The sequence below is a fragment of the Peromyscus maniculatus genome, chromosome 3, assembly GCF_049852395.1.
Source record: "Peromyscus maniculatus bairdii isolate BWxNUB_F1_BW_parent chromosome 3, HU_Pman_BW_mat_3.1, whole genome shotgun sequence".
Classification (NCBI taxonomy): Eukaryota; Metazoa; Chordata; class Mammalia; order Rodentia; family Cricetidae; genus Peromyscus; species Peromyscus maniculatus.
Genome location: NC_134854.1, coordinates 138,369,323 through 138,390,098, shown reverse-complemented (window position 1 = coordinate 138,390,098; position 20,776 = coordinate 138,369,323). Strand labels below are relative to the sequence as shown.

The window sequence follows — 20,776 nt, the reverse complement described above, 5'->3', positions numbered from 1 at the left end:
TTTCCTCTCTGTGTTTTCTGGCATCTCTCTTGTGCCAAGATTCCTCTCCTCTTTTCTCTAGAAGTCTTGCCTAGCCTCTTCCTGCCTAGCTATTGAACATTCGGGTCTTTGTTAGATCAAGCAGAAGACACTTTGGCAAAGACACATCTTCACAGTATATAAAAAGTGTATTCCACAACATTTCCCCCCTTTTTCTAAATAAAAAAGAAAAGTTTTTAACTGTTACCAGGTAAGAATTACATTCACAATGTCCAGTCCATTTGCATTTAGCAAATTCAGAGAAAATATTCCATTATCTATCCTATCTTAGTGAGTCCAAAATTTTGTACCTAATTCACTTTCTAGCCTAACTTAATTTGCTAACCCAAAACTATTTTTTTAGACCTCAAAACATTTTCTTAGATAAATAATTTAAACATTTATGTCTCCCAACCTTATGCACTTTATACCTTTTTTGTGAATGTCTTTTTTGAATTTGGTAATAAAACTAACTATAACTATCTAATCTTCAACCCAAAAAGGATATATTACCTGAGTAAACAGGAAGTACAGGGCAAACAACTTCCAAAACTATAGAAATTACAGAAACAGCTGGTTGCCTGGACAATTACCCAAGGCCCTCTGCAACATTGAGACATCCATCTTTGGCCCACAGGTCTAGAATATCTGACAGACTTTTCTGTGAAGCAGGAATTTTGAAGAACTGTCCCACCTTGTCTTGGCAAAGTTTGGCAGTCTTACTTCTTTGTGTCTTTGCTTGTCCGGTTTGGACAGCATACTGTCAGAAGTTGAGGCAAGGGCAGTTTCTTTGCCCAGTGGTTAACTTTTGCCACAAAGAAAGCAAGCTCCATATGAAGGTTCTTTGATGCCCATCATCCTTTTTTGAAGTAAATTGGTGCTGCCAGGAGCAGACATGTCTCACTGTTGTGAAAAGCCTTATGTTATTAAAACATCTTAAATGCCATATTCTGTAGGTCTTTGAAGTGTTTGAAAACCATCTATCTATCTAAAATATATCTCTGTATGACCTTGAAAATATACCTAACATGACTTTAAGTCTGATTGTTATAGGTGACTATTAACCTTATTTCTTTATTATCCTAAATCTCTTTCAAGAACTAAAACTTTACATTTTTAAATGAGCTGCATAGGTACAGAACAGAATAAACGAGAATAGAAACATATATATATATATATATATATATATATATATATTGATAAAAATAATCTTGAATTTGTATCAATATACAAAAATCCATACCATTGTAAAATATATGAGACCAGTGGTTGTTCAAAAGTAGATTCAGCAATCCACCTTTTTAATCACATCATTTCTATACTATATTTCCCACCTTTTCCCTTCAGAAAGAGATCCTTGAATCTAATCTCCTTTGTTCAGCTTTTTTCCTGACCATGACCAATAACAACTTGTAACCACCACCACCACCCCCAAATGACGACAAACATCCATAACCCACTGAATGACAAAAAACTACCCACCCCACCTCTTGGGGAATATGGTCGTTGTTTTCTCTAGACTGCTTCCTGTTGTCTGGGGATGATGGCATCTTTGGGGGACTTGGAGAAAACTGAGATAATGGTTAAATCCTAGGGAAACTGGCCATAACATTTGTTGTCCAGTCTCTGTGCAATAGGAAAGCACAAGACTTATCTGCAGTTCTGGCTAGAATAGTCAGTGAGGCTGGACCATCTTAGTCAGCAGCCTTGAGGCTGTTCTGGATTTAAAACTCTACAACTCTGAGGAAACTACACAGAGGCACTCTGAGAGGCTGGATCACCTGGGCCACCCCTTTTCATTGGTGTCTGGTCCCCTTGCTCTGTATTGTAGTTTTTCTAGGTCTATTTCTTTACGTCTGTAGTCACGATTTTCAGAGTGTCTTCCCCTATCAAACTTGACCTCTAACAACCTTAAAGGAATCCAAAGCCTTTCATTTTCTGTGGAAACAAAAGCATAACCTCGTCCCCAAAGCAATACATTTTCTGATTTCCATTTTAAAATTAAGGTATTCCTAAAGTATCTAGGCTGGTGTAATTCAGCAGTACCTCTTGTAGTCCTGTTTCATAGCAGCTGTTCACTCATCAGCAATCAAAAAATTCAAAGTCAACAAGACACCTTATAGGATCCAGACTCTGTGTATTTGTCATCTTTATGTGGCTTATTTTTATATTATTTTATTCTCTCTTTATCTTATTATTTATAAACTATTTTTTCCATGATTGTCTATACCCATTTTCTTTTTTTCAGCCTTTGCACATTTTGTAAACACACTGTAAACCATTTAGAGGTTTTTATTCTATCTGGATCTGTCTTTACTGAGCACCTGCAGCAATCTCTAACTGAGTGAGACAGATCTTAAACTGCCAGGTCAGCTGTTCTCTGGCTCAGGTTAGTGCATGGCACTGGCACCTGACTCCAGCCCGCAGGCAGTGGCAGATAGCTGCACCTCTGTATGTTGCTGATCACCAGCCCGTCTGAGAGACTGCAGGACTAGGAACCTACATCCGGCTCTTATACAGAACTTTTCTTAGCTTTCTCAGACCCTGTGTTTGGATATTCAAGCCCCTACATTGGATGACATATGTAGACTGATTTTTTGGGGGGGTGGGGCCGCCAGCTCACAAAAAATAATATAGAGACTTATTAATTATGAAAGCTCAGGCTTTTCCTATTAGCTCTTATAACTTAAATTAACCCATTTATATTATTCTACATTTTGCCTTGTGGCTTTTTACCTCTCTTCCATCTTGCACCTCCTATTTCCTCTCCATGTCCTCTGGTGTCTCTCTTGCGCCTAAATTCATTTCATCTTCACCTAGATTCATCTCTTCTTTTCGCTCTGCTCCGAAGTCCTGCCTAACCTCTTCCTGCCTAGCTATTGGCCATTCAGCTCTTTATTAAACCAATCAGAAGTGCCGTGGCAAAGACATATCTTCACAGTGCACAAGAATTATTCTGCAACAAAAGCCCTGTGGTAGAAAAAATAGTTGTGGCGTGAGGGACCTGATTAAGCTTCAGTAAGGATTTGGAAAAAGACTATGGCTTGTGTTTAACAGAGAGCCCTGTCATTGTTAGATTTTATGTATCATATCAGTTTCTGCCTTAATTCTAAGAGAAACAAAGGGTCACTAAATAACCTTAAGCAAGAAAGGGCACTGTAGAAGTAACCGTCTTATTAAATAAGAAACACAGAGCCAATGTAAAGATAAAAGCCCAAGAGGTCAGAGCTAAGAGCCTTACCCTTCCTGCTTCAGCGATCCTCTTCAGCCAACAGAGACCTACTTCCTGTGTGTTTGTCTTTATATAGACTTTCTGTTCTGCCTTCTCATTGGTTGTAAACCCAACCACATGACTGCCTTGTCACTGCCTGTCTGTACAGACCTCTAGGTCTTCTATGGTTGGTATTGAGATTAAAGGCGTGTGTCTCCAATGCTGGCTGTATCCTTGACCACACAGAGATCTACCTAGCTCTGCCTACCAAGTGCTGGGATTAAAGGCGTGCACCACGAACTCCCAGCTCCGCTATGGCTTACTATTAGCTTTGACCCCCAGGCAACTTTATTTATTAACATACAAATAAAATCACAATTCAGTACAAATAAAATATCACCATATTTCCCCTTTTCTATTTTAATAAAAAGAAAAAAGGAAAAGGGTTATAACTAACATAAGAAAAACTACATACAAAAGTACAATAACCATATACAATATATACAAGTAACAAATACCTAAACGATGTCTAGTCCATTTGTATTTGACAAATTCAGAGAAAATAATTTCATTATCTATCCTATTTTGGTAAGTCCAAAATGTACCTAATTCACTTTCTATCCTAAGTAATCTTCAACTATAACTAACTAATCTTCAACTCCCTCAGAGACCCAAGAAGGAAATATTACCTCAAAAATAAAAACAGGAAGTGCATGCAAGCAACTTCCAAAAAATTTGTGAGTTGACAGAAACAACTAGCTGCCTGGACAGTCACCTGAGGTTTCTCCGCAGTGTTGGGGCATCATCTTCAGCCTATAGGCTTAGCGTATCTGACAGGCTTATTTGTGAAATAGGATGTACACAAGGTCAACAGTTCAACCTCACGCTGGGTGAGAGCTATCCTTGTACCAGAAACACCTGAATTCCACTAGTGTCATGTCATGATTTGTGGTGGTAATCTAATTATACTGAAATATGATTTTGATTGTATGTTAATAAATAAAGTTGTCCGGGGGTCAGAGCTATTAGAGCCATAGCAAGAGTGTGGCGGTGGTGGCACACGCCTTTAATCCCAGAAAGCCAGCCTTTAATCCCAGGGAGTGGTGGTAGAAAGCAAAAAGATATATAAGGCGTGAGGACCAGAAACTAGAAGCATTTGGCTGGTTAAGCTTTCAGGCTTTGGAGCAACACAGTTCAGCTGAGAGCTATTGGGATGAGGACACAGAAGCTTCCAGTCTGAGGAAACAAGACCAGCTGAGGAACTGGTGAGGTGAGATAGCTGTGGCTTGTTCTGTCTCTTTAAATAGACTAACAGACAGGAAAAGGGGCCCTCATTCGGGAAGCTGGGACACCGCAGGCGGAAGGGTGAGATTTTGGCTCTGAGCTCTGACCTCTCGGCTTTCTCTTTTGCATTATTTCTGTGTTTCTTATTTAATAAAACAGTTGGTTACATCCATAATGATTCAGGATTTTAAATTCTGGAAATTGTTGACGGTTTTTTAATTCAGCTGTCCATTCTTCTTGGCTGTGTATATATGGCTTCATCTCAGCATCCCGTTCTTCTCCACATCCCTCTATTAAATGCCAGTCTACTATTGAGAGGCATGAGCTTAGTTACTCTTCAAGAATAACTGTTTCAGCTGTTGTTCCATTGCACATCAGAAGCCATGGGCCCACTGCCTGTTCAGCTGCCTTCCAAGAAAAGGGCACTGTACCTTTTCTGGATTGTGAAGGCCACTTCAGGGATGGTGCCATATTGTCCTGGCCTCAGAAGATGCCTTTTGATAAAGCTATAACCACACTTGTTTTGGCAAGAATCGGTAGTCTTTGTTTCATGTCCTGTCTGTCCTGTTTGTCAGCAGTTGATTCGAGGATACTTTGTTGTCCAGTGGCTAACTTTTGCCACAATAAAAGTTAACTCCATATGCAGTTTCTTCAATGCCCATATTTTCTCTGAAGTAGATTGGTACTGCCAGGAGCTGACATGTCTCATAGTCATAACAAAAAGAAAAATTTTCTAAGTTATTAAAACATTTTAAATGCCATATTCTGTAGATCTCTGAAGGGTTTGAAGATGACCTGTCTATCTAAAATATATCTGCTCAATCTTGAAAACATACCTAATATGACTACAAGTTCTATTGTAATGTCTAACTACTAACTTTCGTTTCTTTTTATCTTAATAATTGGTAATAATAACATTCAGTGATCAGAAAATTGCATTATTTGTTAAATGAATGGTATAAGTACAATTAGAAATATACATATAGCATTTTCTAACAATATCAATTTCAATATATATAATTTGTATATAATATAAAACAATCCAATCCAATGTAAAGTATTTAAAACTAGTAATTGTCTTTTTCTTTTTCTTTTTTTAAATTTATTTATTTTATTATTATTTTTTAAGATAAAAAAGTACAGTAAGTCCCCCCTCCTTTGGTGGGGTTCATACGAGGCAGAATACCCTATCAGCAAGCTAGATCCCAGCCCAAGATTTACTTATTCTTATTGTTGTTTTGGGACAAGCTCTGATTCTGTAGCCCAAACTGCTTTGAAACCCACTCTGTACTTCAGACTGGCCAAGAACTCAAAACCCTCTGCCTTCCAAATGCCTTCCCTGCTGGGACAGGTGAACGATGATGTGTCTTCCATGAGAGTGCTGTTGAAGGAGAGGACAAAAGAAATGGGTTCAAGACTGTTGAAGTGGTGTGGTCAGCAGAACTCAGTTCTAAGAAGAGTTGGGATTGAAGAGGAAAGTGGAGGGAGGGCTTGGGAGAGTGGGGGTTGCAGAGTAACTTTAATAGTTTTGTGCCTCCCCTCCCCTCCTCTTCTCTCCCCTCCCCTCCCCTCTCCTCCTTTTCTTTTTTTCTCTTTTTCTTTCCCTCACCCCCCTTTTGGTATTTTGAGACAGTCTAACTATGTAATCCTGTTAGACCTGGAACTTGCTTTGTAGACCTCAAAACTCAAACTCACAGATCTTCCTGCCACTACCTCCCAAGTGCTGACATTAAAAAGCTTGTGCTACTATGTCTTGCTTATTGTTTTCTTAACTGCTGTTTAATTTTAAAACATTCTAGCAATATGCATAACGTAAAATCTATTTTTTTTTCTTTCCGGAGCTGAGGACTGAACCCAGGGCCTTGTGCTTGCTAGGCAAGTGCTCTACTACTGAGCTAAATCCCCAACCCCATAAAATCTATTTTTTAAAGTGTGTGTCTGTCTGTCTGTCTGTCACACTCCAGCCACGTGTATGTGGAAACCTGTGAAAGCTGGAAAGGGCATTAGATCCCCTGGAGCTCGAGTTATAGGAGTTGTGAGCTGACTGACCTGGGTGTTGGCAGCCGAATTTGGGTCCACTGGAAGAGCAATGAGTACTCTTAACTGCTGAACCTCCTATCCAGCCTGATACTATTTTATTCTTTAATTATGTGTATGTATGTATCTTGAGTGTGGATTTGCAAATATGAGTGCACTTGCCTGTGGAGGCTAGAAGAGGGTGTGGGATCCCATGGACCTTAGTTACAGGCAGTTGTGAACCACCACACATGCATACTAGGAACCAAACTCCAGTATTCTGCAAGAGCAGTACACACTCTTAACCACTGAGCCATTTCTCCAGCCCGCAAATCTACCTTCTTAAACATTTAAATTCAAAAAAATTTTGAAGCATGTCATGTATGTGTATGTTTATTCATGGGCATATACATGTAGAGGTGAGAGGTCATGCCAGGAGTCTTCCTTAATCACTCTTCACCTTACTTTTTTGAGACAGGGTTTCTTACTGAACCTGGAGCTCATTAATTCAGCAAGACTAATTGATGAGTGAGCTCCAGGGATCCAAGTACTAGGATTGCAGGAGCATCACTCTAAGCCTCACTTGTTTGTATGTGGGTGTCAGGGGCTGCAAACTCAGGTCCTCATGCTGGTTCAGCAAGCACTTTGCTGACCGAGCCATTTCCCTAGCTCCTTCTTAGCCATTTTTTTCTTTTTCTTTTCTTTCTTTCTTTTTTCTTTTCTTTTTTTTCCCCCTTTTTGTTTTTTGAGACAGGGTTTCTCTGTGTAGTTTTGGTGCCTGTCCTGGATCTCACTCAGTAGACCAGGCTGGCCTTGAGCTCACAGAGATCTGCCTGGCTCTGCCTCCGGAGTGCTGGGATTAAAGGTGAGCGCCACCAACTCCTGGCCCTTCTTAGCCATTTTTAAGTGCAGTTCAATATGTTAAATAAATCCACACTTGGTATAGGTATTGTATCCCTATGTCTCAGCACTCAGGAGTCAGGAAGATTGTGAGTTTGTATATAGCAAGGATCTGTCTTTAAACAAAGTCACTGATAATGTTGTACATCCATTGTTATCTTCCATATCTAGTTATTTTTTGGTTGGGGGTTGTTTTTGGTTTTGGTTTTCAAAACTGAAGTACTAATCCCATTACACATTAACTCCTGTTTCTTCCCATTCCTGCTATCCTTAACCCTTGACAGCCACCGTAAGCTGCCTGTCTATGATACTGACTATTCTAAGTACTTCATGTGCGGTAATTATACAGTGTTTGTCTTCTGTGATTAGTTTATATCACCTGGCAGTGTCTCCTTGTTATGGTATATTACAGTTTTCCATTCCTTCCTTCTTCCTTTTCTCTTGTGTATATCTTCCTGTGTGTCACAGTATATATGTACGTGTCAGAGGACAACTTAAGCCAGTTCATTCTCTTCTACCATGTGAGTGCCAAGGATCCAACTCATTTTGTCAGGCTTGGCATCAAATGTCCCTATCCACTGAGCCATCCTGCTAGTCCCACATTTTTATTTTTTTGAGGTTGACATACAGTCCATTGTATATGTATACTGCATTTTGTGTATCTTTTTATCCCTCACTGGACTCTTGTTCTGCTTCCACATTTTAAATAGTGCTGCTATGAACATGGATATAAAGATCCTTGAGACCATACTTAATAATTTTGGTTCATTCCTTTTTTTTTTTTTTTTTTTTTTTAAGATGTGCTTTCTTTGTGTAGCCCTGGCTGTCCTGGAACTCACTCTGTAGATAAGGCTATCCTCAAACTTAGATATCTGCCTGCCTCTGCCTCTCGAGTACTGGGATTAAAGGGGTGTGCCACCACACCTGGCCCTTTTGGGTTTATTCTTAGAGGTAGAATTGCTAGATGAGGTTTGTTTTGTTTTGTTTGTTTTTGGAGAATCTGGTGTTCTCCACTGTGGCTATACCATCCATTTTATTTTCCACCAACACTTCACAAGGATGCTACTTTATATCTTACTTTGTGCATAGTGTGTGGATTGTGTGTGTAGGGGTGTATGTGCTTGTGAATATGTGTGTGGGTGTCTGGTTATATGTGCCATGTGTGTATGTGGTGGTCAGAGGACGACTTTTTGCCACTTCAACTTTTATGTTGGTTCTCTGGATTAATCTCAAAGTTGCCAGGCTTGCACCACAAGCACCTTTATTCCTGAGGCCATCTCATTGGCCCAAGGGTTCCAATTTCTCCACATCTTTAGCAGTACTAATTTTCTGCCTTTTTTTTTTTTGTCACCCTCTTTATGTATGTGGTAGATGAACATGTAAGCAATTTTAGCTATGTTCAGTGGTACAGGCATTCTGTACCACTCACAGCCCTATAGGTACTTTCTAAATACTTTGTTTGATCTTTCAAGTAATTAAAATTCATTTGTTCCCGTGTGGGCTTTGGTTCTGAGAGTCCCACATGCCAAAGTGGATGCTTGGATCTCTTGGGAAAAGTGGCAGTGGTATTATTGCATATAACCTACATAATGCCATTTTGCATACTTGATGTCCTCTCAGGCTTACTCAGTATCAGTTCACAACAGAAAGGCTGTGTGAAGAGCTGAGCCATTGAGAGAGTAAGGACAAGGAAATTCCATGCACAGTCAGGACAGATGCTATTCTCTTCAAACATGTTTGATCCCAGGCTGCCTGAATTTGCAGGCATGGAATCCATGAATTTGGAATGCCCACCGTCTCTGAGATTTTTGTTGTACTGTCTTTTATTGCTTAGGTGCCTGCGTTTCTGTTAAGCAGATGTTTAATAGGGTTTATATTAACAAATGCCTTTTCTTTTTAACAAATAACCTGTTCTTTTTATCCTGTTAGAAGGTTGAGTCACACAATTGAGTTTCATTTTTATTTTTTTCTTCAAAATCCAGAACTAGACCTTGCGGGGGGTGGGGCATCTTTGCTAGAGCTGAAGATGTACACAGGCCTGTGGGGTGTGCATGTTCAGAAGCTTTGCAACTGGCTGGCCTGAATCTGTCAAAATAATGTGTGGATTGTTCTGACTGTGTGCACACTGTCTTGTTTGGATGCTTCAGAGTAGTGATCCTGGGAATGAGTGTATTATAAGTATTATTTCAAAAATTGTTGTCAAAACTGCTCAGAGAGGAAAAACACAGAAACACTTGTGTTGAAAAAGGTCTTTAATTTTCTGTTACTGCTGTCCAGGGATTAATCTTTGGAGCAAAGGCTAATATTTGGGGTGCAAGTTATTTTACAAAAGGAATTCTGTGATAGGAAAGTAAAATGTGAAATTAAATGTATGTTTTAGGTCTGATCTAAATACATACTGGATTGTTTTTTCAAGCCCAGGCTGCCTAAGCACAGAGCCTTGGCTCCACCACTTTAGTGGGTGCTGTTGACAGTCAATGGGGTAAGTGCTTCTAATGTCTGTCAGCCCCACTGGAATAATGCAGCACATTGCATTTTAAGGCACTCACACATTTGTTTATTTGAATTATGTGAAAAATTAGGCATATGGGACAGTCCATGTTTTTGAATAGTATAGGTACAGCAATATGAGCAATAGTAGCTTTCTATGCTTTTTTCCATTATGATTTAGACTGTTACAGATTTTGTGTCCATTGTTAAGAAAGGTAGACCTTTCAATAAATACAGTTATTATAACAAATTTTTCATCTACATATTAGTCTTGTATTAAATGTAATCTTTCCTAATGGACACACACACACACACACACACATAATGTACTCACATACATATGTAGCCACATATATATGTATTTTTTATCATTAATATATGTAAGAATGTATAGTATGCTATATAATTAAATGCATTAAGATAAGTCCTTGTTAAGTGTTAACTTGTTAAAGTTACTTCACAATGGTTTAGTTATAGTAAAAGTGATGGCAGAAGCACACTTCTTGAGAGTTGGTTTGCTTTGTGCCAACATGGGGATCAAGTGCTTTCTTTCCATGTGTGCATTTCCTCAGTCATTATTGCCAGCAGTGCTGTGGGATGAAAAATAGTTTTGTCTCCTTTTGGTGGCTCAGGGTCTGTCTGTCGGCTAGCTCCTTTTTCAGTGACACGATGTTGAATGGAAGAATGAGGACAGAAGAAGTTTGAGGAGAGGGAGTGAAATATTCCTGAGGGTTAAGAGAGTGAATGGAGACAGGCGGTGGTGGCGCACGCCTTTAATCCCAGCACTTGGAAGGCAGAGCCAGGCGGATCTCTGTGAGTTCGAGGCCAGCCTGGGCTACCAAGTGAGTTCCAGGAAAGGTTCCAAAGCTACACAGAGAAACCCTGTCTCAAAAAAACCGAGAGAGAGAGAGAGAGAGAGAGAGAGAGAGAGAGAGAGAGAGAGAGAGAGAGAGAGAGAGAATATGAATATGAATATGAATATGAGAATGGACTGGAGACAAGCAGCAGGAGGATTAGAGAACAGAAGTGCTCATTCTCTTAGGATCGTGAGTGTAAATTGTCATTGGTCAGCACAGATCTGTGAGGTTTCTTCTTGTTTTGTTTTTTGGGTTTTTTTTTCTTTTGTCATTTTCAGCTGCAAGAATTTAGTAAGGGAATAGATGGAAAGTTGGATTTCGTAGGGTTGGAGTTTGGGCAGTTGTTGGAAGGAAGAAGGTGGCCAGGGAAGTGGAGAGAGTGTACACAGGACTGCCCTCACAGATACTCTTTGAGGACATTTCTGTAGGAGACTCCTGATGTCATTATGGTCCTTGCCATAGTGCTCTCTAATCTGCAGTTGAGGAGGTTGAGGTTAGCAAATGCTGCCTCAGTTTTCACAGTGAAAGTTTACTTCCTCTTTGTTAATATGAATGTGGCTCAGGCTGGCTTCAGATTTACTTCTCAGCTTCTCAGATCTTGCAAATTCAAGAGAAAGATCTGAAAGTGAATGACTAGAGTGGGCAGAGGTTTGGCTGCATCCCTAAAAAAGATACAAGCACAGAAAGTATGACTTGAGTAGAACTGTGGAGTAAATTTTCAGTGTTGCAAAGCATACAGCATGTGTCACCATTGAAATCATCTCAGATGACCTTCAATGCTGGGGATACATAAGCTTGAAATGTCCTTAAGGTCTGAACAGCATGGCTGTTTAAGTACTATACCTTTATGCTCATCTAGAACTAGATCAGTTAGCTTTGGTGGTTCATCAAAATTCAGCATGCTTGAAGGCATGCTAAATTGTCATGTGTTTATTATGAGTATTCTCTCCCACCTTCTCTCCCTGTCTTGTAGGTGGATTTTTCTGTCCCACCTGCCAGCTCCTAAATAACCACACTGAGACTTCTTATTAATTATGAGAGCTTGGCCGATATCTTAGGCTTACTAACTAGCTCTTACAACTTAAATTAACCCATTTTTATCAATCTATTTTTTGTCTCATGGCTTTATTACCTTTACTCTATACTGCCCATGCCTCTTCCTCTCTGGCTGGCTGGCTGGCTGGCGACTCTGCCCTTCTTTCTAGCATCCTGTGCCTGGAAATCTTGTCTAGCCATTGGCCATTCGGCTCTTAATTAAACGAGTGACACTTCTTCACAGTGTACAAAAAGATTTTTCTACAACACTGTATTTTTGAGAATTTTACTCTAGTCCAGGCTGGGCTCAGACTCTCAGTCTTCCTAACAGCCTCCTGAGTGCTTGAGATTATAGACCTCTGCTACCAGGGCCCTACCTCTCCTGCTTTTCAGAAAACAAATGATGAGTGCTTATTGATGCAGAAAACTTGAACTGGCCTTGTAAAGGATAAATTTCTTAAAGCTTTAAAACATAAAAACGTAGCATGAATCTTAAAAGGTCTTATTAATGAAAACAAACCCAGATATTAAACCTAAGACGTTGATAATGCTAGACTAGCACTGTACCACCAAGATTATCCTCCTCTTGATTTCCAGTTTTTCACAGCATTTGCCTTTAGTTAGTAATCCTGCTATTTTATTCCTCTGCTACTGAAAGTTACTAAAAATTGCAAATTAGGGCCAGTGATAGGTCAGAGGGTAAAGACACTTGCTGCCAATCTTGAGGATTTGAGTTCAGTCCCCAGGACCCACATGGTGGAAGGAGAGAACTGACTCTCCTCCCAAGTTGTCCTCTGTTCTCTACACTTAAGCCATGATGTATGTGTGTGTGTTTCTGTGTGCCCCTCCCACAATAGATAGATACTTGTAAAAAAAATTCCAAAAAAGAATAGAGAAGTGACTATTACTACAGGGTCAATCTTAATAGAAATGAATTCTTAGTTTGAGAAGAAAGCCAGAAGACTTCCACCACCCACCACTGGCTGCCTTCGGCACACACATGTTTGGGAGGTTCTGACCTTCAATTTTCTGTGCTTCCTTCTCTTGAAAGCTGTTTGTTGTTTTTCTACATAAGAAGATACTAGGCAGAATTTTAGGGTTATATTTCCTTTAGTATTTCAGGACTTCTGCCTTCATAGATACTAAGACTATTTTGGGACATTTCTGTGGGATGACTCCTGATGTCATTACAGTCCTTGCCAGAGTGCCCTCTAATCAGTTACTGTGAAGGTTGAGGTTAGCAATTGCTGCCTCAGTTTTCACACGGAGAGTTTACAACCTCTCTTTTGTTGATATAAAAGTGTCCGGGCTGGCTTCAAATTTACAGTCCTGCATCTGTGTCCTGAGTGCTGGAATTAGATACTCACTACTGTTGGGTGATACTGTTTCTGGGGCGATATGAACAAACATCTTCTTACCCCTGACCAAAGTGAGGGTACTACCAAAGTCCAACTTGGTAAACCAGTGACTTTATTGGAATTAATTACAGGAAAAGTATGGGTGACGGGTTACTTATAGGAGAAGGAATGATTCAAAGACACCTGCATTACCAAAACCCACCCAGTGTAAGTGATGGTTCACAGAAGTTGGAAACCTGAAGTGCACTGCACACCTTGCAGGCGGTTCAACAGGTGTTTCTTCAGGCAGCTTATCTCTTGTCTGAGAGTATCTGTCAGCAGTTCTTACTATGTGCGTGCGTGCGTGCATGCATGCATGCATGTATGTATGTATGTATGTATGTATGTATGTAAGATGGTACCTAGAGAATGTTGTCAGTTACAGGAACTTCCTGAAACTTGTGAGTTCTTTACGTCCTGAGCTTAATGAGCTTCCCTGCAGGATAGAATGCTTTACTTTTCTTTAGCACATCCTGTGCCTTAAGAAGCATCCGAGATGAAATATTTTATCTCAGAAGAAATTATTACACAATAGCCACCACGTCTGGCTATTGGTTTTGAAAATATATAGGATGTATACTTTAATGATCATATTTATTTATCTTTATTTTTAAAAGTATTTGAAGATTATAGACTCTTGTAGTAGTACTTTCTCATCAGGACAGCCAGCCTGCAAATAATGACATGGAGACTTATTAATTATGAAAGCTCAGCCTTAGCTTAGACTTGTTCCTAACTAGTTTTTATAACTGGAATTGAACTCATATTTTTTAATATACATTCTTCTGTAACTTGTTACCTCATCTCCATACTGCCCATCCTGCTTCCTTTGCATCTGGCTGTCTACTCTGCCTTTCTTCTTCCCAGAGTTCTCTCTCTGCGTGGAAGTCCCACCTATACTCTCCTGTCTAGCTATTGGCCATTCAGCCTTTTACTACACCAATCACAGCAATACATCTTCACATAATATACGAATATCTCACAACAGACTCAATAAGGAAGCTGGTGTCTTCCCTCTATCTTGGGATGTAACTACTCATGGGAATGAAAGAGTAATCTTTAGGTAGTTGTGGAATTACCTACAGTCAGGGAGATATTTACAGATTACCTCTACTTTTGTCTAAATATTTCTCTCTCATTTTTTTCCTATGTTCAATTACTGGTACACACACACACACACACACACACACACACACACACACACACACACACACAGACCTAAGCCTGACTTATCACATTCCTTGATTTCAGGACAAACCAAGTTGCAACTAGGATAGAAACTTCTTCCCTGCTGGCTAACCCTCATAGTGGGGAGAATTGTAGGTGAAAGTCTTCCTCAGGTGTGGAGCCTGTGTCCAGCCAGGCAAGATGAGTTCATTGTTGCAAGGTCATTCTCTGCTACTGTAAACTTAATCAAAAACCTATAGCTGGAATGATTCTAATCCCTAGAGAGGAAGCTCCTGCTGTTGTTTTACTAAATAACATGATGTTTCTGTCAAATTGCCCTCTAAAAAACTGTGCCCCTTCGCTAGTGCTGCTGTTAGCTTTGGTCAGAAAAGCTTCTTTTGCAGAGGTGCTGGTGAGACTCACAACTGGCTAAACGACAGAGAATAAATTACTGTTGAATGCCCAGTCACAAATGGGACATCTGTGACTCTATGGCTCAGAGAACATTATGGAAGAAGGGTGGAGAAAAATGTAAGAGCCAAAGAAAAGGAGGGGAAGGTGTGGAATACTGACTTCTGGGCATGCTATTGCATGGCTGATGTACTTTTGAACCTACAGCAGTTGTGACTACCTGTACAAGATCTAGCCTGTCAACACTGTATCGTGGAAGGGGGGATTTATATAGAATTGATAGTTCATGAAGGTTCAGTGCTGTAGTTATTGGTAAGTTGCCCATCTTCCTGTATCAAGCTCTCACTGTGCTACTATAAACAGCCCTAATGTGACTCATTAGGTTAAAAAACTACAAGACACCAACCACAGTTAAGAATGTGTGAAAACAACAAAGGACAATTCCCTCAAAACAAGCATAAGCATATCATGAACTGATGAGAAGCCAAAGCAAAGAGAGCAGTTTAAAAAGGGAAAGCATGGCACATAGCAGAACATTGGTACCTATCCACATAAACAAATAGACAAAATGCCTCTCTATCTGCTTACAGGAGAACAATGGAAGAAGAAATGTGTAATGTGCTTTGGTATTCCCCACAGTTTTTGGATGCTTTTGAAGTAAGAAGAACTCACTTTCTTCCTTCTTTATATTTTAGTTCAGGTTAATTTCTGCCATCCTCAGGTGTATTGTTTCTTTTTTCAGTGATTTGAAGTATGCTGTTTCAGTATTTGTGTAAGTGCCTGTTAGGGCATTGTTCTTTAGGCCAGCAGTGGTGGCGCACGCCTTTAATCCCAGCATTTGAGAGGCAGAAGCAGATGGATGGATCTCTGTGAGTTAGAGGACAGCCAGGGCTACCCAGAGAAACCCTTTCTCAAAAAACCAAAAACAACCCAACAACAACAAAGGGCATTGTTCTTTGGCACTGTGTTTTCTATTCTAGCACTTGCATTTGGTTCTTTATGATTTTCATTTCTTTGTAAAAATTCCCTGTCTCACATTGCTATCTACCTTTTCCATTGGAGCCTTTACTGAATTATTGAGCCCTACTTTAAATATTCTGGCTGTTCCAAAATGTATGTCATGAGTCTGGCCTTGATGATTATGTTGTCTCTACAGGATGTGTTTATTTTATTGCTGCCTTTAGTGTATTTGTTCAAATTTTTGTTCAAAGGAGTATGTGTTTTATATAATAAATACTAAGGAAAATACTGGATATATTTGACCACAGGTTCCTGTCTGCTAGTAGTTTAGAATGGGGGTTTGTTTAGAGTGGCGATCTATTTAGAGTTTGGCTATGTTTGGTGTTTATTATTGCTGTGGGTTACGAAGTTGACATTTATCGTTGCCATGGTAACCAAAGGCTTCAATTTTTTTCTTAGTAATCTTTGTTCCCTTTGTGTCTGCTTGATTCTCATTTTTTTGAGCCTGTTCTCAGAATGCCTTTATTTTCCAGCTTCCTAGTTGTGTTCTATTGTTACTTGTATTTAGATTGGTGTTGGTAGTAGAGGGCCAGGAGAGTTCTGTGATGTTCAGGTACCAGAGCCTGGGTCTGGGGATGTAGTCATCACAGGACTAAACAGTACTGTCCCCTTCTTTGTTTTTCTATGACTAGCAGGTATCCACAAGTAGGTTTCAGACTTTCAGTAGACTACTGCTGTGAGGTAATGTATCCTAGTTTGTTTTTATGTCTCTTCTGTAGTTTCTACTTTTTATTTTGTATTGTCCTATTTTACATGTGTGTTTTGTAAGTACCAAAGTTATTTTTTTTTTCATTAATATTTTGTGTCTTTTGGTACTCTCATATTTAATATAATTACTAATATATTTGGGTCTACTTTTGCTTTTCATGTGTTACACCTATTCTGTGTTCCTGCTTTCTCCCCTTTTGGGGGTTTGTATCTTTAAATTCTATTTTTTCTTTGTACCAGTGTAGTGTTTCTCCTGTTGGACTAATGGGATTACTAGTCACCTGTCACTCTCAGGAATAAAATACTCTATGTACATGTAATACAGTACACATTTAGTTTTAATAGTAGCATAACAAACAGGATTCCGTTTTCTGTCTCTTTGATGGCAAATCATGGGTATAGCTATTCCTCTGGACCTGAAAGATCGATGAACCATGCTCGTTTTGTTTTTTAAGTACTTTACAGTTTTCTCAGCCTAACCCAGGAGTTTACAACTATAAACTTTATTTTTCCTTTGTCACCTGTCTTGTATAAACCATGCTAAGCCAGGTAATTATTCAGGGTAAAATAGGCTTATATTAAAATATAGAAGAAGTCTCTGTCATTATAAAAAACTACAAGGAGTTTAAAAAACTGATTTTTAATTTTCTTCTGAAAGGGAAGAATGTCGACAGTGTAAATACAGCTGTGACTTAGAAACACTGGTCATAATAGGATCTTTACTGAGAACTTTATGGAAAGGGATTCCAAAGGAATCAAGAGAACGAGTTGGGAGTTCAATTTTTTGTCTACCATGTGTACAAGTCACTGTCTGTTGCTGTGACAGATGTCTGACAAACATTTTAAGGGAAGAAGGATTGATTTTGATCTGATTTCTAATGGTGACTATCTGTAATCATGATTCCAGCCTAGCTCTGTGTATGTGCATGTACAGTACATGCATATTCATGTTCCTGTGGGTGTGTGTGCATGTGCTGTGGAGGTCAGAGGCCAGGAGTCAGGTGCCATCCACTTTTTTTTTTTTTTTTTAAGACAGGCTTTCTCACTGGTCTGTAACTCACCAGTTTGCCTGGCTGGCCAGCAAACCACAGGGATCCACTTGTCTCCGCCTTCTTAGTGGTTCTGGGGTGCAAGAGTAGGTGTGTCACTCCTGGCTTTTCATGTGGGTTCTGGGATCACGCTTAGGTTCTCATGCTTTACCAACCAAACAGTCTTTTCTGCTCCTAGTTTAGCTCTCTCTTGATGCTGTGTACTGTTTTCAGCTTCCAAGTATACAAATCTTGTTTTCTTCCTAGGTGAGTTCCCTGAGAGTAAATTTGTATTTTGTCTCTATAATGCTGAGTATATAACAGATATTCCTATGATGCTTCTGTAATTAAATTGTGTCTCTAGTGATGGCTGTTAAAAGCTAGTTTTCCAGGAAATTTTCAGTTTTGATGCATTACATTTCTCAGTTGTACATAGTAAATAGATTTTTTTAATTCCCTCCATTTTTTCCTTCCTTCCTCCTCACTCCCAAGTTTTGAGGTAGGATCTCACTATGTAGCCCAGTATGGCCTGGAGTTTGTTAGGTATCCAAGGGAAGCCTGGGTCTATGATCTTGGGGTCATATGTGTTAGGGTCATAAGTATTAGGCCTCTCTGCCTGGCTTTAGAATGCCTTTCAATGAAAGCTTGCAGACATTTGCAAACAGAAGTACTTGAGAAAATGTTTATGGAATTGTGTTTTCTTGTGCCTCTTTTTAAATTTCATGTGAGTTCAAGACTACAACTGATACAGTATCTGTTTGTTATTCAGTACAGTCATGCCAAAATATTTATTGTAACTCTGTGACAACCCCACCCTGCCCCTGACACAGTCTCATTATGTGGCTCTGCCTACCCTGAGACCTTCAGTGCATACCAGATTGGCCAGAAATTGGCTGTCTCTGCTTCTGAAGTGCTAAAAATGAAGGCATGTACCACTACACTTGGCATGTTCTCTTTTTTCTTTTTCTTTTTTTTTTATAATTTATTTTATGTATGAGTGCTCTATCTGCATGTATGCCTTTATGCCAGAAGAGGGCATCAGATCCCACTACAGATGTGATTGCTGGGAATTGAACTCAGGACCTCTGGAAGAGCGTCAGTGCTCTTAACTGCTAAGCCATCCCTTCAGCCTCCATTCTCTTTTTTCAATGCTGATATTTTTTGTATTTTTTCTAATATATTTTCTTTCTTGACTACAATTTTTATTTTTTACATTTTTAAAAAAATTAGAAAATGCTGACAAAAACCTAAAAAATGACTTTACCCCTTCTACTGGTAGAACATAGAATTGGAATATTTTGTATACTGTTAGCCTTCCCTGTGTGTCTGGAATAGGTGAGCTCCAGGCTAAGTTTCACTTCTGTTCTTATGCTTATTTTTCAGCTCTTCCTAAAAGGACAGCTGTGCCCCCTGGATGTGCTTGAGGACGAGCAGTGAAGGCAAGTATCCAAGTCTTCATGACCTGTGAAAGGAACATGGCTCACTGCCAAGCATAAGAACAAAAACGTTAACAAGAAAAAGGAACAAAACGAAATAATTTGTGTATAATTGAGGATGGTTTTGTGGAGTGCCCTTTTAAACATTTGTTGGATTTTAAAAAGCAATTTTCCATTTTATTTCTAATATTAATTCAAAGCAACTTGCTTCCTGCGTGTGTACTTACCATCTATTATGTCTTAAGCAAAACTGTGGTAGAAAAATGAATTGTGGGAAATTCTGAGAACTGAATGAACTAACTAGAAATGTGCGGTTATTTCATGGCTGCTTCTTGCTATTCTTTGCCCATATTTCACATCTCTTGTCATGGCATTTTGCTCCTCTTTCTTTTTCTCTACCTTGTCCCCTTTACTATAAGAATGTGACACTTTAGAGATAATAAGTGAAAGAAAAGCCAAGTCCCTCTCTTACTAGAGTACAGTTAGCTTCATAGTGGAGCCTTATATATGGCAAGCCAGGGATCTAAATGTAACTTTGAGTTTCTTTATAAACCGATCAACAGTTACACTTATTCTAGGATGACTATCTTAGGGAAGAAAAAGGCAGGCCATCCGAAAGTCTTTTGAGATTGCTGAGTTCCATGAGTGCTAACATTCTTACTATCAGTATTTGCAGAGTTATGACAGTATTATTGTCATTGATTATTTTGCTGTAACACTTGATCTTCATTAGTATTTGGCATACCTCAACCAAGGACCTTAGAGATCTTCTGTATAGAGACTGGAGGAGCCATCACAATTCTGACCATGTTCTATTTGTGTGATGTCACAGCAAATGATAGCTGTACCCCTTACCAGGTTACATCTTCTATCAGAAGTAGATAATCACAACTTACTGCTTAAAACTCAGCTTGGGTGTATTTAGGGCTGTATGTTCCATGAGCCTGTGCTAACTAGTGTAATTAAGATAAGTCTTGCTGTTAGAAATACTAGGATGCATCCCTCGTCTTTACAGCTGTGAGCAAGAACCTTGGCTTGAAAAATCGGTACCCTGCTGCAGGTTTCCCTAGGATTGCTAGAATCTCTTTGTAATGAGTCATTTCAATTTTTTAAAAAATAGACAATGTACAAATACTAGGAAATCTCAGATGAAGTTAGGTGATATTTAAAATGTACCATATTCTCCAAATGTTTTAGATAGGAAGCAGACAGGTGGTCAGTTGGTTAGTTCCAATACTGCCCAAAGAAAAGTGTGCTGAGTAGTTGACTCCTAATACCTTAATGTGTGAGATAAGCAGTTCATTTGGTTTCTCAGTTACCTTAGTAACATTATTTTATTCATGGTATCTTTTAATCTCATGGGATAAATTGCTTTATTTTTCTTACAACAATAACCAGGTCAGTTGCACAGTTTGACTAATACAGTATAAATAAGGAAAATCACAAACCACCTGGTAACTGTCAGCCTTGCTATAACATCCTCCCATATTCTCCATCTCAGCATCCCAGTGGAGTAGAGATTGACAGATGTACCCTGTAACCAGTGCTCATATCTTGGTCACACAGCCCTTTTTCTCTGAGATTAATACAATTCAGTAACTATTAGTCTGCCAGGCAAACACATGAGGGAAGGTCAGGCTAATTAAATATGTATACTGTTGGCAAAAGTTTTGCCCACAAAGAGCCCAAGAAAACTGCACTAAATCTAAGACAATAAGAGTTTTTCTCTTTTTGGTCCCCAAGGAAGAACAACAAACTAATGCAAACATACAATTAAGAAAGGGATAGGTGGCCATAT

The 20,776-nt window shown here is 39.3% G+C and overlaps 1 protein-coding gene and 1 long non-coding RNA gene across 18 annotated transcripts in view; one reads left to right on the top strand and one right to left on the bottom strand.

The window, feature by feature from the left end:
- Positions 1-20,776, top strand: part of Tmcc1 (transmembrane and coiled-coil domain family 1) — a 172,728-nt gene that overhangs the window by 26,988 nt on the left and 124,964 nt on the right. For 6 of the 17 annotated variants that reach the window (XM_076567670.1, XM_076567663.1, XM_076567665.1 and 3 more), the window contains exon 2: positions 18,926-18,981. The gene's annotated coding sequence lies outside the window, so the exon portion shown is untranslated. Of the gene's footprint in view, positions 1-15,420; positions 15,444-16,181; positions 16,488-17,245; positions 17,810-18,925; positions 18,982-20,776 lie in introns of those variants that run through there. The other 11 variants (XM_076567664.1, XM_076567659.1, XM_076567666.1 and 8 more) reach the window with 8 other exon arrangements.
- On the bottom strand, positions 13,789-19,778 carry LOC143272475 (uncharacterized). Its single transcript, XR_013050091.1, has 2 exons — positions 19,724-19,778; positions 13,789-19,025 (listed from the first exon to the last, which is right to left on the bottom strand). It is a non-coding gene; the product is annotated as an uncharacterized LOC143272475 (long non-coding RNA).